The sequence below is a fragment of the Rhinopithecus bieti genome, unplaced genomic scaffold, assembly GCF_001698545.2.
Source record: "Rhinopithecus bieti isolate Rb0 unplaced genomic scaffold, ASM169854v2 scaffold_80483, whole genome shotgun sequence".
Taxonomy (NCBI): domain Eukaryota; kingdom Metazoa; phylum Chordata; class Mammalia; order Primates; family Cercopithecidae; genus Rhinopithecus; species Rhinopithecus bieti.
In genome coordinates this window covers 76,233-82,366 of record NW_016829408.1, presented here as the reverse complement: position 1 = coordinate 82,366, position 6,134 = coordinate 76,233, and positions in this window count along the sequence as shown.

The following is a 6,134-nucleotide window of genomic DNA, read 5'->3' as shown; positions in this document are numbered from 1 at the left end:
GCACCTGAAGTCTGATTTGGTGAGCCCTCCTCCTGTGGGGACCCAGCCTAGGGCCCAGACTTGGACCAAGAATCGCACCCTCCACCCCACCCACAGGGGCTCTGTCCCACTGGCTCTTCCAGGACCAGACCCTGCCGCATTGAAGTCCAGAACTCCAGGAAGATTTGGAATCTAGAGTAGGGAGGCCACAGCGGTCAAAGCTCAAGTTCAGCACAGCAAAGGGTAGGGTTGAGTGCACGGCCTGGGTCACATCTGGGTCTCTGGGCCGGTCACCGCCTCTCTGACTCTACACATCTCACCTGTGGAATGGCTACATTTGGGGACAGCACCCACCTCACAGAGTCACTGTGAGGACAAAGGAGAGGACGGTCCACTTAGTGCAGAACATGCACCTGGTGAGTGCTCAGGGATGACCCTCCTTGGCATCTGCCTAGAGGTCACTCACCTGAGTCTGCTGAGGCAGCTGTGTCTCTCACTTAGAAAAGTCGTTTATGCATAGAACCAGACACCTGTGTGTTTCTTGTGTCCAAGTGCTGCACAACACAGAGATGGGCGGGTGGGTGGATGGGCAGTCACTAAGCACCAGTGACATTGTGGGGTCATGACACCCATCACAATGGGCCATTGCCCAGGTCAAGAGGGCCCAGAGTCAGTGTCCTCCAGCCCCCAAGGTGTCAAAATGTTTGTGCAGGTGAGCATGCATGTTTATGTGGGTGAACATGTGTGTGCACAAGTAGCCTCTCTGGCCGGGGCTGGCTGTCCCACTTACATATGCACCCAAGTCCTCATCAGTGTCACCTTCCCTTGAGGCGTGTGGCCAGCATCAGAGCATCCATGGGTCCTCCCCAACCTCAGGCCTCCCTACCTGGGGCAGTCCTGAAGATAGAGATTGGGGCTAGGGGATAGAGGGCACAGGGCAAGGTCCCTCATTAGGGGGAACTCAGCTAGACTGTAAAATGCTAGGTGTGAGTGGCAGGGTCGGATTCCACACATCTCACCTCCTCCCAGTAGCCTTCCTGGGTGCCATGACTCATTTCTGCTACGGATGGAGGCAGGGAGGCTCTAAGGACAAACCCCATGCCTGAGGTCACTCAGCAACCATCTGGCCAGCCCCCCACTAACCAGACTCCTGCTGGCCAGGCTTTCACTGACCGTTTTCCCAGCGACTAGGCCTTCTGACTAGGTGCTCGCTGATCAGGCCCCTGATGACCAGGCTCTAACTGACCATGTCCCCACTGACCAGGTTTTCATTGACTAAGCCCCAGTGGCCAAGCCTCTGCTGACCAGGCCCCTGATGACCAATTCTCTACTGACCATGTCCTCACTGACCAGTCCCCCAGCGACCAGGCCTCCCTGACCAGGTCCCCACTTCCCAGGTCCCCCCTGCCCAGGCCCCAGAGCAGCAGTGCTCAAGGTCCCCTACCACAACTGCCCACAGGCAGAGGGCTCCCTACTCCCTCCCAGACAAGGGACCCCATGTGTCCAGTGGGTCCCGCAATGACCATTAGTGACTGCATGTGAAGTCTGAGTTAGTGAGACCTACTCCTGTGGGGACCCAGCTTAGGGCACAAACTTGGACCGAGCACCACGTCCCTCCACCCTACCCATAGGAGTTCCATCCCAGGGGCTCTTCCATGGGCAGACTCTGTCCCATCACGGGGCAGAAAACCCTGGGCAGATTTGGAATCTAGGGCTACAAAAGTCAGGGCGTGCACAGGGCAGGGCTAAAAGCACAGGCCAGGATCACGTCTCGGTCCCTTGGCCAGTCACCACCTCTCTGACCCTAGACATCTCACCTGTGGAATGGGTACATTGGGGGACAGCACCCACCCCACAGATTCCACCAGGTCAGTCCAGAACAGGCACCCGGTGAGTGCTCAGGGATGATCCTCCTCGACACCTGCCCAGAGGCTAGCACTGCCCACCAGGTAGTGACTGTCCCCAGGTCAGCAGGGAGGGAACAGAGCAGGTCAAACTCACCTGAGTTGGTTGAGTCGGCTGTGTCTTACTTAGCAAAACTTCCTCTTCTGAGAACCAAACACGTCTATGTCTTGTCTGCAAGAGCTCCAGACACAGAGAGGGCAGGCAGACAGGTGGGCAAGTGCTCAGCACCAGTGATATTGTGGGGTCATGACACCCATTACAATGGGCCCCTGCCTGGGTCAGCAGGGCACAGAGTCAGCACCCTCCACCCTCTGACGTGTCAACGTGCGTGTGTGCAGTTTGTGCATGTGAGCAGGCACGTGTATGTGGGTGAACACGTGTGCATGTGTTTGTCACTGCTCTGGCTGGGCCTGGCTGCCCCACTCTTATTGCACCCAAGACATTGGGTCACCCTTGTCACTGTCTCCTGCCTCAGGACCCATGGCCATCGTCAGAGCATCCACAGTGTTCCCTAAACTCAGATCTCCCCATCCAGGGCAGTCCTGGCATTGCAGATGGAGGATAGGGGGCAGAAGGTTGACGGTTGGGGGCAAAAGGCAAAGGGCAGATCCCCTCCCTAGCAAGGGACTCAGCTAGGCTATAAAGTACTAAATCTGTTTGGCAGAGCTGGATTCCACACACCTGCTCACCTCCTCTTCCCAGCAGCCCTCTGGAGTGCCATGACTCGTTCCCACTACAGATGGCAGCAAGGAGGCTCCAAGGACAAATCCTGCCTGAAGTCACCTAGCAGCCACCTGGCCAGGCTATGCCAGCCAGACCCCCACTGACCAGGCCCCCACTGACCAGGTTCCCACTGACCAGTCCCCCACTGAGCAGAACCCTGAGCTGCGGTGCTCAATGTCCCCTGCCAATGACTCCTCCCTCAGTCCACAGACCTCCCTTTCCCGCATCAGCACCCACAGGCCATGCCCTAGGGGGTCTTCTTGGTCAGGCCCTTCCTCCAGGACACGGAGGGACAGTTGGCCTCAGCCTCTGGGTGCCCACCTTCACACTTGCCCCCAAAAGCCCTCTGGGCTCACCTCAAAGGGGGTAATGAGATGGCCTGGCACTGCCTGGACATGATATCTCAGCCTATTCCTGAGCCACAGAGCCAGAGGAACGGGGGGACATTTTTCAGACCAGGCACCCCATTTTGCTGGGTCTCCCAGGGTTCTTCCTAGGCACAGCACCGAGGCTGCAGGGTGACCGGCCCAGAACCCTTGAGACTAGGCTGGGGACCGCATGAGAACTGTCCCCAGATGACCAGAAGACCCTTTGCTAATTTCCTGGTACCTCATTTCTCACCAGTTACCCTTCCCCCACCAGGAATCCCCTTCTTGCAGAGTCTATGAGGAGAGGAAGATGATCACAGAATCCATGGAAAGAAAGAAAACAAAATGACAATAGAGCGTCATCTATTTCATGTCCATCTGAAAGGAAAGCCTAAGGAAGCCTATTGGGTTCCATCACCCCGAGGGTCCCAAGGATGGCATCACATAGTGCAATGCCCAACAGCAGGGGCTGTGCTCCCTCCCTGCAGACATCACTGAGGGTTGTCCAGGGTCACCGACCTGGCCACAGAGCAGAAACTGGGTCAACAGGAGTGCACACATGTGCACACTCACATACTGGAATAAAATGAATTGAATTTTGTAGCAAGTGTCCACATGCACACACACACACACACACAAACTTGTTGCTGATCTGTTGACTTATCTCATTGGCATGAAACAGCAGCTAAGCCTGTAATTGCTCTGCCTTTCCCGGGATTTTTCCTTTAGTTTCTCTGACTGCTGGGTTACTGGCCTGTGTTTAGTTTCATGAACATGGGTTTCACTTTATTTTTATGGGGTTCCAGCACTTGCTCATGGAATTCCTCCTTGCCTGTTCTGTAATCTTCCCTTTTTTACTGCCTGTGGACTTCAAGTACCAGACACAGAGAAAGCTTTGTAGAGACTGTGTACTCCGCCCTCACAATTTCCATAGCAGGTCTCTTAATTCCCATCACCTCCAGGGAGGGTCATTGCTGGGATCCTAGGAATCGTGTGCCTTTCTCAATGGCCACAGTGGTAGCCATAATAGGCAATTCTTCCCCCTGTGCAATTCTGGAACATAAAAATCTTCTCTGGTAACAAGACTACAGAAAGCAATGGAAGCAACACTAAACTGAGAGTTTGCTGGTCTGTGTTTCTAAGAAATTTCATGTGTTTACATAAATAAGAAGAAATGACTTTTCTAAAGTTCCTATCATTTATGCCATGGATTGGACTCTTCTGTGAAAGCCGTTTCATTGATGGATGTGGATAGTTAGCTTAATTTCAAGTAAAAGATTAGAAAGCAAATTGTAAACACAACTGTGCTTTTTGACACTCAAATGACATGAATTAGTTTTGGATTTCTAGAAATATATATTTGCACACATAAGTTCTATATTGAAATACCCAAGTGTGGAATCCTTCGGGTGACATTTTTCATCAACTAGAAATAATATTAAAATTGCAAAGATTTATTATGATTTACATTATTTGTCCTAATGGCAAAAATGAATTCAAATACATTTACTCAAGTATAATATACACAGGAATCCTACTATTCTACTACCCAATAACAATCTGGCAATCCCTCTCCTGAAGGTCTGCTCCCTAACCACTGCCCATCTGTCTTGCCAAAGCGAAGAGTCACCTGGGTTTTAGCAGCCCCAGTTAGTGTTGCCTGTTTCATAAATGGATGCATGGAGGGCCATTCGGTAGGAATGGTTTTGTGTGTGGCTTCTTTGGCCCAGCATTACGTTTGTGACACTCTTTCAGGTGGTTTCATGAAGCAGTTCTTTTCTTTTGAGACGGAGTTTCGCTCTGTCAGCCAGGCTGGAGTGCAGTGGCGCAATCTCGGCTCACTGCAAGCTCTGCCTCCCAGGTTCACGCCATTCTCCTGCTTCAGTCTCCCAAGTAGCTGGGACTACAGGCGCCCACCACCAGGCCCGGCTAATTTTTTTTGTATTTATAGTAGAGATGGGGTTTCACTGTGTTAGCCAGGATGGTCTCCCTCTCCTGTTCTCGTGATCCATCCGCCTTGGCCTCCCAAAGTGCTGGGATTACAGGCATGAGCCACCGTCCCCGGCCCAAGCAGTTCATTTCTTTTCCCTGCTTGGTAGTGCTCTGTATGAATATGGCACATCTGTCAATTCTACTGTTGATGGACATTAGTTTGTTTCCATTTTGGGACTATTAGCAATAAAGCCACTATGAACATTCTTGTTCATTTATCTTGGTACACATGCATAGATATTTTAGTTAAGTACAGACTTACAAATAAAATAGCTTGGTCATAGTAACTGCATAGGTTCAAATGCAATGCATGTCACTAAAAATTTCAGCTAGGAGGAAAAGCTCAAGAGCTCTGTTGTACAACATGTTGACTACAGTTAATAACAATGTGGTAATACTTGAAATTGTTGAGACAGCAGATTTTAAATGTTCTCAACACACACACACACACACACACACACACACACACACAAGATAAGTATCTGAGGTAACCGATATGCTAGATAGCTTGATTTAGCCATTCTACAACGTATGTCTGTGCCTATATATATATATACACAGATTTAGCTATTTTACAATGTGTGTCTGTGTGTGTGTATGTATGTATATATATGTAAAATGTGGTACAGCACAAATACATACAATTTATCAATTAAATTTTAATTCCAAAGACTTTTTTGACTAATATATAACCCAACTACAAGTTTGAGTTCTAATTAGATGTCCTTTCCAACACTTGATTTTGTCAGTCTTTCTTTTATATAATCTGGTTAGTGGATAATGTTATTTTGTTTTTATTTATTTTGGTTTTCTGATTATTAAAAGGCCTGAGACCATTTTCATAAATGTTTATTGAAAATGTATATAATCAGGCTGTGCACGGTGGCTCATGCTTGTAATCCCAGTACTTTGGGAGGCCGAGGTGGGCGGATCACTTGAGGTCTGGAGTTCAAGACTAGCCTGGCTAACATGATGAAACCTACTAAAAACACAAAAAAATTAGCTTGTCATGGTGGCAGGCGCCTGTAATCCCAGCTACGTGGGAGGTGGAGACGGGAGAATTGCTTGAAACGGGGAGGCAGATGTTGCAGTGAGCCAAGAACATAAGTGCCATTGCACTCCAGCCTGGGGGACAAGAGCGAAACTCCATCTCAAAAAAAAAAAAAA